Raw genomic sequence first — 12,908 nt, 5'->3', positions numbered from 1 at the left:
TTGTTTATATCAGAGAAAACATCCAGCATTTGATTTTTTGGGAGTGGCTAACTTCACTTAGCATTATCTTCTCCAACATCATCCATTTACCTGCAAATGCCATGATTTTATTCTCTGTTATTGCTGAGTAATATTCCATTGCATATATATACCACATTTTCTTTACCCATTCATCTCCTAAAGGGCATCTAAGTTGGTCCCACAGTTTAGCTATTGTGAACTGTGCTGCTATAAACATTGTTGTGGCTGTGTCCCTGTAGTATGCTATTTTTAAGTCCTTTGGGTATAAACTGAGGAGTGAGATAGCTGGGTCAAATGGTGGTTCCATTCCAAGTTTTCCATGGAATCTCCATACTGTTTTCCATATTGGCTGCACCAATTTGCAATCCCACCAGCAATGTATGAGTGTACCTTTTTCTCCCACGTCCTAGACCACACATATTTTTGTTTGTATTCATTTTTTTTGAAATATTGAAAAAAAATTTAATTTTTATGCCATTGCTTATTTGAGCAGAATACATATAATTTTAGAGAAATAAATTTAATAATTTACTTCTGGTTTCAAATTTCTGGGGATAATGCATTCTTCCATTAGTAGGGATAATGGAAGAAACTTTTCCTTGTGAAAACAGTAAATGATATCCCAAACTGAACTCTTCATGTGCTAACGTGTAAATATAAACAAGACTCAAGTTACAAGAGGGAACTTGAAGAACACCACTCCAACTTAGTCAATCCCTAAAAAACAAATGCTGAAAACAAATGCCAAATGTTTTCTCTGATATAAGGAGTCTGACTCATAGTGGGGTAGGGAGGGGAAACATGGGAAGAATAGAGTAACTCTAGATAGGGCAGATGGGTAGGAGGGGAAGAGACAGGGTAGGGGGTTAGTAATGATGGTGGAATGTGATGAACATCATTATTCAAAGTACATGTATGAAGACATGAATTGGTGTGAACATAATTTATATACAGAGATATGAAAAATTGTGCTCTATATGGGTAATAAGAATTGTAATGCATTCCACCATCATGTATTTAAAAAATAAAATCAATTAAAAAGAAAGAAAGAAAGAAAAAGAACTCAAAAATCTTAACACCTAAAAAAAAACACAAATAACCCAATTAATAAATGGGCCAAGGAACTAAACAGATACTTCTCAGAAGATGACATACAATCAATCAACAAATATATGAAAAAAATGTTTAACACCTCTAGCAATTCAAGAAATGTAAATCAAAACTACTCTAAGATTTTATCACATTCCAGTCAAAATGGCAGTTGTTAAGAATACAAACACGCTTCCCATGGACCAAAAGAACCCTCCACTGGAGTTTGAAGAAGAGGTAGTGTCAACTGTGTGCATTTAAATGTCTAACTTCCAGGCTTGTGGAAACAGGGAACAGTGATCTGACACTGTACCGTAGGATTTTATTTGTTCATTTGTTTCTGAGTTACATGTGCCTTTTCCAATGGAAATGTTTTATCCTAGTTCTGCCAACAACAAGTCTGTGCTTTGGTCAACTCATTGAAGGAATTCTTTCTACACATTACCATATAAGGCTTACATCAAGAGCAAACTGAAAGACCCAGAATATTCAGGTAAGGATTCATTGCTATCTTGTTTTCAGGGGTTTTGTCTTATTAATATAACTAGAATGAACATAGTTGATTTGAATCCAAATACTATATGACTTTTTAAAAACTATATCCTATGCCTTAAAAATTATTTGTTTTGGCTATTCTGGGTCTCTTTTTTTTTCAAATGAATTTCATGATTGCTTTTTCTACTTCTATGAAGAATGCAATTAGGATTTTAATAGGAATTGCATTAAATCTGTGTAACACTTTTGTTAGTATCTTCATTTGCTAATGTGTGTAAATATAAATAAGACTCAAAATTAATATTTTGACAATATTAATTCCGTCTATCCTGGAGCATGGTAGATCTTTCCATCTTCTAAGGTCTTCTTCAATTTCTTTCCTTGGTGTTTTATAGTTTTCAGTCTAAATCTCTTTCACCTCCTTTGTTAGATTGATTACCAAGTTTGTTATTGTTGTTGTTGTTTTGTTTGTTTGTTTGTTTTGAGGACACTGTGAATGGGGTATTTTTTTCAGGTTTGTTTTTCAGAGGTTTCATCACTGATGTACAGAAATACATTTCATTGATGGGTGTTGATTTTTATATCCTGCTACTTTTCTGAATTCATTTATTAGTTCCAGAACCTTAAACTATACTACAGAGCTACAGTAATAAAAAGACATGGTATTGGCACCAAAACAGACACATAGACCAATGGTACAGAATAGAAGACACAGAGCCCATACAAATACAATTATCTCATATTTGACAAAGATGCCAAAAACATTCACTGGAGAAAATGGTGCAGGGGAAAATACATGTAACACAATTAAATTAAACCCCTATCTGTCACCCTGCACAAAACTTAACTCAAAGTTGATCAAAGATTTAGACACAATAACAAAGATCCTGTGCCTACTAGAAGAAAAAGTTGGCCCAAATTTTACCATGATGGGCCTAGGATCTGACTTCCTTAACAAGGTCCCTAAAGCATAAGAAGTTAAGAATCAATAAATAGGATGGATTCAAACAAAAAAACTTCTTCTCAGAAATAAAAGAGCTACCACAGAGTAGGAGAAAAATTTTAACTATACACACATCAGATAGAGCACTAATTTCCAGAATATATAAAGAACCCAAAAAACTTAAAAGCAAAACAAAAAACAAATAACCCAATCAATAAATGGGGTAAGGAACTGAACAGACACTTCAAAGAATAAGAAAAACAATTAAACTATGATTCTATACCTAGAATACCCAAAAAACTCCACAAGAAAACTTCTAGAACAATTAATTCAGCAAAGTAGCAGGATATAAAATCAACACCCAAAAATCAAAGACATTTCTGTATATCAGTGACAAAGCCTCTGAGAAGGAAATTAGAAAAATGACCATATTCACAATAACCTCAAAAAAATAAGATTCTTGGGAATTAACTTAATGAAACAGGTGAAAGATCTATACAATGAAAAATACAGAACCCTAAAAAAAGAAATCAAAGAAGACCTTAGAAGATGGAAAGATCTACCTTGCTCTTGGATAGGCAGAATTAATAATATCAAAATGAACATACTACCAAAAGAACTATACAGATTTAATGCAATTCTGATCAAAATCCCAATGACATTCCTCATAGAAATAAAAAAAGCAATCATAAAATTCACCTGGAAAATTATGAGACCCAGAAGAGCTAAAGCAATCCTTATCAGGAAGAGTGAAACAGGTGGCATCACTATATCAGACCTTAAACTATACTATAGAGCAGTAGTAACAATAACAGCATGGTATTGGCACCAAAACAGACTGGTAGACCAATGGTACAGAATAGAGGACACAAAGACTAACCCACAAAATTACAATTATCTTATATTAGACAAAGGTACCAAAAACATGCATTGGAAAAAAGACAGCCTCTTCAAGAAATGGTGCTGGGAAAACTGAAAATCCATATGCAACAAAATGAAATTAAACCCCTATCTCTCACCATGCACAAAACTTAACTCAAAATGGATCAAGGACCTAGGAATTAAACAAGAGACTCTGCATCCAATAGAAGAAAAAGTAGGCCATAATCTTCATCATGTGGGATTAGGCCCCAACTTCCTTAAAAGGTCTCCTTTGGTGCAAGAATTAAAAACAAGAATCAATAAATGGGATGGAATCAAACTAAAATGTTTCTTCTCAGCAAAAGAAACAATCTGTGAGGTGAACAGAGAACCTACATCCTGGGAGCAAATCTTTACCTCTCACACATCAGAAAGAGGACTAATCTCTAGGGTATATAAAGAATTCGAGAAGCTAAGCACCCACCAAAAAAAAAAAAACAAATAACTCAATCAACAAATGGGCCAAACACCTGAACAGACACTTCTCAGAGAGAATATAAAATCAATCAACAAATATATGGAAAAATGCTCATCATCTCTAGCAATCAGAAAAATGCAAATCAAAACTACTCTAAGATATTGTCTCACTCCAGTCAGAATGGCAGCTATTTTGAAGACAAACAACAATAAGTGTTGGTGAGGATGTGGGAATAAAGGTATACTCATACACTGCTGGTGGGACTGCAAATTGGTGCAGCCATTATGGAAAGCAGTATGGAGATTCCTTGGAAATCTGGGAATGGAAACATCATTTGACCCCGGTACCCCTCTCCTCGGACTATACCCAAAGGATTTAAAAACAGAATACTATAGGGACATTGCCACATCAATGTTTATAGCAGCACAATTCACAATAGATAAACTGTGGAGCCAACCTAGATGCCCTTCAGTGGATGATCGGATTTAAAAAATGTGGCATATATTCACAATGGAATTTTACTCAGCAATAAAAGAGAATAAAATCATGGCATTTGCAGGTAAATGGATGGTGTTAGAGAAGATAATGCTAAGTGAAGTTACCCAATCCCCCCCAAAATGCCAAATGTTTTCTCTGATATAAAGAGACTGACTCGTAATGGGGTAGGGAGGGAGAACATGAGATGAGTAGATAAATTCTAGATAGGGATGAGGGGAGGAAGGGAAAGGGAGGAGGTAGGGGATTAGCAAGGATGGTGAAATGTGATGAACATCATTATCCAAAGTACATGTATGAAGACATGAATTGGGTGCCAACCTACTTTATATACAAACAGAGACATGAAAAATTTTGTAATGTAGTTGTGTAATTGTGAATATATGTGTAATAAGAATTGAATTGCAAAAAACAAGTACATGTATAAAGAATGAATTGGTGTGAACATACTTTATACAAAGATGAAGAATTGTGCTATATATGTATAATAAGAATTGTAATACATTCAGCTGTCATGTATTTAAAAAAATAAAATCAATTTAAAAAACTCGAATTGGATATCAACATACTTTATATATAAACAGAGATATCAAAAATTGTGGTATATATGTGTAATAAGAATTTTAATGCAAAAAAACAAAGTACATGTATAGAGACATAAATTGGTGTGAACATACTCTATATACAAAGATATTAAAAATCGTACTCTATATGTGTAATAAGAATTGTAATGCATTCTGCTATCGTGTATTTAAAAAAAATAAAATCAATAAAACTAAAAAAATACAATCAATCAATAAATATATGAAAAAATGTTCAACATCTCTAGCAATTAAAGGAATGCAAACCAAAACTACTTCAGTCAGAATGGCAATCATCAAGAATACAATAATATGTTGGTGAGGATGTGGAGGGAAAGTATACTCATACACTGCTGGTAGGACTGAAAATTAGTACAACCACTAAGGAAAGCAGTATTTATATTCCTCAGAAAACTTGAAATGGAACTCCCATTTGACTCAGCTATCCTACACCTAGGTCTATATCGAAGGACCTAAAATCAGCATACTACAGTGATACAGCCACATCAATGTTTATAGAAGCTCAATTCACAATAGCTAAACTATGAAACCAATCCTGGTGTCCTTCATTATAAAATGTCTCTCATACACACACACACACACACACACACACACACACACACACACACACATATACACACATATATTGTGGTGCTGGGGGTTGAACACAGGGCATTATGTATGTAGGGCAAACACTCTTCCAACCGAGCTATATCCCCAGCCTGAAAATGTGGTATAAATATATTCAATGGAATATTACCCAGCATAATAAAGAATAAATTATGGCATTTTCTGGTAAACGGATAGAATTGGAGAATATCATGCTAAGCAAAATAAGCCAATCCTCAAAAACCAAAGGCCAAATGTTTTCTCTGATATGCAGATGCTAAATAACAATAAGGTAGGAGACACTAGAGAAGAATAAAGTTACCTTAAATTTGGTAGAGGGGAGTGAAGGAAGGGGAAGGGATACAGAGATAGGAAGAATACTAGAATAAAATATACATTATTAACTTACATATATATATATATATATATATATATATATATATATATATATATATATGACTGCATGACCAATGTGATTATACAATATGTACCATCAGAAAAATGATAAATTATAACTTATCTATGTATAATATACCAAAAGTGCATAAATGCATTCTACTCTCATGTATAACTAATTAAAACAAATAAAAAATTTTAAAAAATTTTTGTTGTATATCTATGATATTAATATAATGGGATAGTTTATATTTTACCTAATTAGTAAATACAGTATATAACAGTTAAAGAGAAATTCACATAAACAGTGAGTAATTTTCATATATCTCTTGCAATACTTGGGATATAATTTTCCAAAAATATTTATTAGTTATTGTAAATTGAAAGACTACTCAATGTCCTAAATTTCACCTGACAGTTCTACTTTCCCTGCTGTTCAAATTACACACAGACAAACAACTTAGAAAGGCATATTAGCCAAGACTCCCTCAGATACCAGGACTGAAGCTTTTGTTCTGTCCACGCTGCACCTTCTAAGCATATGTTTCTCCAATTAACTCTCCTAGCTGCTAAAAAAAGAAAGATTATTCAGTGTTCTCAATTTCATCTGACAGTCCTACTTACCCTGCTTCTCAAATCACACATGGACACCTGTTCTGAGAGCATATCCTCAGGAGTAGAATCAAGACAAAATAAATTTTTATGTCCTGATGCCATGTATACATTCCCATCCCACAATCCAGTAAGAGAAAGAGCAAAAGGAGCTCATACCTTGAGGAAATAAATATGAAGAACATCGATATAGACATGACCAGCTGGAGAGTATGAGAATAGCAAAAGCCAGGCTTCTCAACATGATGTTTCCAAAAGTAGCAGCACAGACTGTCATTGTTGTTCCCATGGTTTGATATTTGGGACTTGTCCATTCTGCAACTGAGAGAAAACATCACTGAATAATTACTTCAAGCAAAGGTAGAATATCAAGGTCAAAGTCAAAGCTCAATAAATGTCCAAGAGTCCGTGCTGACTTACTGAGAAGAATAGCATTTGTCAGGATGGCCATGGTGGACATGCCAGCCAGGAGACGAAGTGAGCACCAAACCTGGAAAGTGGGAGCAAAGCCAGCACAGGTGTCAGTGACAGCCAGCTGGAGAAGTAACCTCCTCCCAAACCTATGGAAAAGGGAAAGATGAGATTTCGGGAACAACAACAACTGTTAAAAATTAACACAAAGAAAACACTTCACACCTATGAAATATCCATAAAGAACTAACAGCTGATATCCTTAAATCAACTCTCCTTCTTTGTAAATAGATATTGTATGAACAAAACTTCTTCAATTTTTACCAGTAGTTTGGTACCAATTCAAGCTATATAAGATGTGTTACAGTGTTAGAAATATTAATAAACATAAAGATCTCTTGCACTGTACCATACACTAGCATAGTGGAAAGTCAATATCATGTATAAAGTGTTAAAATCAGCCCTTGGGATTCTAGAACTGCCTAGGTTATGGTTAACATGATATAATAGGAACATCTGTGAAGTGGTACATCAAAGTTGTTGATGGGTTGGGGTAAGAGTCTCTATCTGCTGAGTTTGGATTTTTGGCCTTGGGCAACAAAACAGATATGTAAAAATATAACATGTACTTTCTCACAGGAAAAACACATAAAAATTGACCATTTCCTTAGTTTTGGGACAGCGAGCATTGGGTGGTAATCTGGTTGTCCATTACCAAAAAGCAGCTTAGGAACACTGTTATGGATCTCCATTGTAGAGCATTATGTGACAATTAGAAATGTGAACTAAAAGTACTAATAGGAATGTGTGTGTATCTCAGAAACATAATGCTAAGTACACAAAAGGAGAGAAACAGACAGCACATTTGAATTATATGTAAATTTAAATACACAAACCCAACTGTCTCATTTTGTAAAACATGAATTTACAGGTGCATAGCTAACATGACTATGTTAGTAGAATGACTCTTATTGAGAAGAGGAGGCTAGGATGCTTCCATGTTTTCTGAAGAAAAAAAAGTCATCTAATATTCTATTTAGGAGCCATTGTATGTGAGAATGCTCTTCTTTCTTGTTTCATTCGAGTTCACTCTTTGAATTTAACATTTTTATTGTAATATATCATAGTGACGGCCTTTGAGTTTACCTGCTTAGATTTTATTGGGACAATTGGATTTGTATATTGTGAGATTTCTTCAAATAATGTCTCAGCCCACTACTCTCTCTTTTCTCCTTCTGAGACTCCCATAGTGCATATGTGGGTGCACTGCATGGTGCTCCATACATCCTTTGCATGCTAGCATCTTCCTTCAATCTAGTTTTTTTTTAATTATTATTTAATTTTATTTTTGGCTCATCAGACTTGATGATTCCTACTGATTCTCATTTAAGTTCATGGATTCATTTTTATTCAGCTATTATACTTTTCTCTTTCAGATTTCTGTTTGGTTCCTGCTTTACAATTCCTATATTATTATTGATAGTCTCACTTACCATACATTTTTTACTAACTTTCTTCATCTCTATTTTCATTATATCTTCTATTTTTTGAGCACATGTAAACTATTTATTTATGTGACTAATTTTCTAATAATTCTTAGAGAATATTCTTATATATTTTTTTCCATTTGAATGAGATATTGACCCTTCCACAATATAAGAATACATTTTAGTCTTCCTCTGCTGTGTGAAGACAGCAGACAGCAAGACCCTACCAGTTATCCAATAAGCTGATGCCTTGACCTTGGACTTTCCAGTCTCCAGATCTGTGAGAAACACAATTCTACTATTTATAAGTTACCCAGTATCAGGTATTTTGCTAGACCTTCAGAATCAATTAAGACACATTATTCTCTAGAGATCAGATATCAAATTCAAAATCTTTCATAAGCAAAGCACTCAGAAAACTAGAAATGAAAGGGAACTTCCTGAAACTTATTAAGGGAATCTATCAGAACTCTATATAGTTAATGGCATACACAGGACTGAAAAGCATACTACATTCACTGAAAATCATCAAGAAAATCAGGATGTCAGTTCTCACATGTTTCATTTAGCATTGAAAGGTAGATCCTAGTACTGTGGAGAAAATAGTCAAAGGCAGAAGAAGCAAAAACAAGAAGTCAAACTATCCTTACTTGCAGATGATATGGTTGTGAAATAAAAAAAAATTATCTAAAACAAATCTTCTAGAACTACTAATATTTGTATATTGCAAAACTTTTTCAAATAATTTCTCAGCCCATTAATCTCTCTGTTCTCCTTCTGAAACTCCCATAGTGCATATGTGGATAAAATGTGTGGTACTCTGAAAGTTCTTTGCACAGAATGATTGTTTTCAATCTACTTATATTTATTTTATTTTTTAGCTCCTCAAATGATAATCCCTAGTATTCTTTATTCATGAACTTGTTCTTTATTTATAAAATTGTTCTTCATTTATGAATCTACCAGTATAGCAGTTCATAAAATCAGTACATAAATAAATTGAAGTTCTATTTTAATAGTATTTATTAACATAAGCAAGGAATAAAAAATTAGGCAAAATATAGACAAAGGATGTGTGAGATTCATAAGAATTGAATCTAGTCACAGAAGTACTTGCTTATACTCAATAATGTGCCACTGTTGAAAGCATCTTATTTTGAATATTGCAACCTTATTTATTGTATATACTTAGAAATTGACCTAAGTCAAATTTTATTCATTGGATTAAAAATAAAAGATATCTTATAACCTCAGGACATGATAAAGATCTAATTAGATACATGAAAGAGGGACTACTGAAATGCCAAGTATAGTCTTCATATTTAATAACTATTTATAATTATTTTAAAAAAGAAATTCTTCATAGTAGTTATTAGTACAAGGCAATTAAAGTTAAAAGAGACTACTTCATATCCTCAAAAACTAAGTTAATTGGCAATAAAGTATGAGGGCAATCATTGTCTATCATTTCAAAGAACACATGTAAAGGCACAGGATCAAAATTGTTGTACCACAAATTGCAACACTAATTGTCATTAAATTAATTACCCTACATGGTTGAAAATCTTCCTTAAAAAGTTGTTCTGGCAAAAGCAAAATTGAAGGTGACAGGCAGAACCTCCCACACACCACAAATGACATGTTGCTGTGGACTCTACAGGAGGAATGGGACTGTCAAGCCATACTGCATTGTCCACACAACCACAATGAGCATTCTCTTGACACCAAAAGGATTTGGTGCAGTATCCAGGAAGGACTGAGCACAGTACCCTTGGGCAATACTGACAGTGTTCTTTTCCATAGCAGCATATTCTAGCAGGCTGGATCTGATGTGGTGACACATCTTCATCTGTGTCCCCAGAGAAACACTTTGTCACTCTTTGTGACATTCAAACCCCATGATGTTGCATCTTCTTTCCATACCCTTTGGCAAAACACTTCCACATCTCTGGTGATGTCCTGCACACAAGACTCAAACTTTTAAAATTAGGTCTCACCACATTGAATTAAATTTTGCATTTGTGTTTGTAGATCCCTAGGAACAAAGGTATTCCCAGGACAGTGTAGTTTGCAATAAGTGTTTTATAATGGATGAATAATTCATAAGCTAATAAGAGAACCCACTGGTAGGAAAGAGCTGTGAACCAGAGACACTCACTTGTCTGACAAATAGCCACATACAATGTTTCCAATTAACATTCCACCCATGAAGAAGAATTTAGACACTGAATACAGTGACTGAGATTCACATACCAGGTCCCACTGGAAGACAAGGAAACCAGCATAACAAAATACCTTCACAGACCTGCAGTTTTCATTATAATAGGCCCCTATCTTCTTCTACAACTTCCCTTTTCAAAAATATTTGAATTCTACCATACAATCCTCAGTTTAAACAAATGTCTATCTAGGAAGACTACCTTACACCTGTGGATTACATTAATGATCACTTTTCACACATGCTGAAAAGTTCTCAAATTTGGGACCATCATTCAAGGACTTTGAAGAATTTACTGAATCTTGAATACCACTGCACACCTTCCCACATGATTACTCTAGGAGTTCATTCTTGGTATGTAGGTTTTTATCAACCTACCAGATGTCTCTAATTGGCAATCATGGCAGGGAATTACTGACTAACATGACATTTTTAACAAGACACATGATCTACTTGCTTAAACTGTAATCATCACAAGAATAAAAGTGTCATGATATTGGATTCCTATTTTTTATTTATCATTACACTATGTATGTGTCCCATATTGCATAAAGAACCCATAGCTTCTGGGGAAAAAAAAGAAGAACCAGCATCCACACACCAATTAAAATCTCAAAACATGTTCATTATTTTCTTTGTTTCTACATGTCAAGCACTCACAGTGGAAAATTAAGCCTGTTACCTCAGTTACGGTGGTGGAGAGGAACGAGCTCTGGTCATATACCCAGTCACTTCACTCATGTTTGAGAAGGTTCCATTCAGATGAAGAAGCTGCCATTGTGGTGGATGAAGCGATGACATTTCTCTGGCCTCAGGTTTGAGTCTAGTGGGATGGAGATCCTCAGGAGGGCTTCTTGGCTGAGGGTCCCAGTGTCCTTGTTAGAGACAGCATCATTGTCAAGGAGGCAGACCCAGCAGCAATGACCAAGGATGACTGCAGTGAAATTTTCCAATATAATATGAGTCTGTGCCATGGCATTGTAGGTAAGAAGAAAAGCCATCTGAATTATCTGGAACCTTCCCAGACCACCAGCTTCATCCAGGAGATCCTGAAAGGCCATGGTGTCTCTATGACTCTCCCCAACTAAAGGCAAAGTGAACTTATCTGGATAAGTTCAAAGAACAAAGTGTTCTATCCTCTTTCACTGTGACACAGAAAAGGGTGTTGATCCTGACCTCAATTTCTCTTTAATGGTCCCCTCTTCACTTCTGTGGCAACTCCATGGAACTAATATCCCCTAGTCATCAGGTTATTTAGATGACTGATTTCTTTAAATCAATGATAGAAATATTTTTGTTGATCTGCTTTCTGCAATTAAATTTGTTAATGTTGTACTTTATGAAAATTCTTGTCATGGAAAATAAACTGCAGTCAACTCTGAACATTGATCTCCAAATTCTCTGAGGAAAAAAAAAAGAGTAATGCTGTTACATTTTTATGATTTTTTTTTACAGAATAGGTAGTTTGAGTACTGATTGAAGTGTTTGATTTTTCTAGGAGAGATGGTGAGAGGAAATTTTTGGTTTGTTTAGTACTAAATCTTGATTGACAGAGGTCATAAAAATCATTCCAAGTAAAATTAATTCAGTGAAGTGTTACGTTTTGGATGCAAGATACCCCACAAAAGTTCATATGTTATGCAATGCAGGAATATTCAGAGCTGCTAGGATTAGTTTATGAGTGCTCTAACCTCATCAGTGGGTTAATTTATATGATGGATTTATAATATGAGTGGCTACTGGGAGATAACTTAGGCAGATAGGCCTTGGCGGGAACACTTAGACCACTGGGGCCTGCACTTGGGGATCACATCTTCTCCTTGGCTCCTAGTACACACACCCCTAACCCCCGTGTCTGTCTCTCTCTCTCTCTCTCTCTCTCTCTCTCTCTCTCTCTCTCTCTCTCTCTCCTGGCTGCCGGAGCTAAGAATCTTTCTTTGCCTGGTCTTTCTGCTACAATGGTCTGCCCCATATCAGGGACAGAGTAATCAAATTGGCCAACCATGTACTATATCTCTGAAATGGTGAGCCCCAAATAAGCTTTTGTTCCTCTCTATGCTGTTCTTGTCAGTTATTTTGGTCAAAGTGATGAAAAGATGACTAACACATGAAGTATGGTCCTATATTTTGGTGACTTTCTGCTTGAGCTCAAATAATACCGCTGGAAACTGGGCAGCTTCTTGAAGGAAAGATGGTGTATTAGAGGCTCATA

General features: G+C 34.7%; 1 pseudogene; it reads right to left on the bottom strand.

The window, feature by feature from the left end:
• LOC143390566 (organic anion transporter 7-like) overlaps positions 1-11,757 on the bottom strand; it is a 33,508-nt pseudogene extending 21,751 nt beyond the window's left edge.
• Between the last annotated feature and the right edge of the window lie 1,151 nt (positions 11,758-12,908).

The sequence above is a fragment of the Callospermophilus lateralis genome, chromosome 2 (genome assembly GCF_048772815.1).
Source record: "Callospermophilus lateralis isolate mCalLat2 chromosome 2, mCalLat2.hap1, whole genome shotgun sequence".
In the NCBI taxonomy this organism is placed as follows: domain Eukaryota; kingdom Metazoa; phylum Chordata; class Mammalia; order Rodentia; family Sciuridae; genus Callospermophilus; species Callospermophilus lateralis.
The sequence above is the reverse complement of the archived record's forward strand: the minus strand, read 5'-3'. Positions and strand labels throughout refer to the sequence as shown.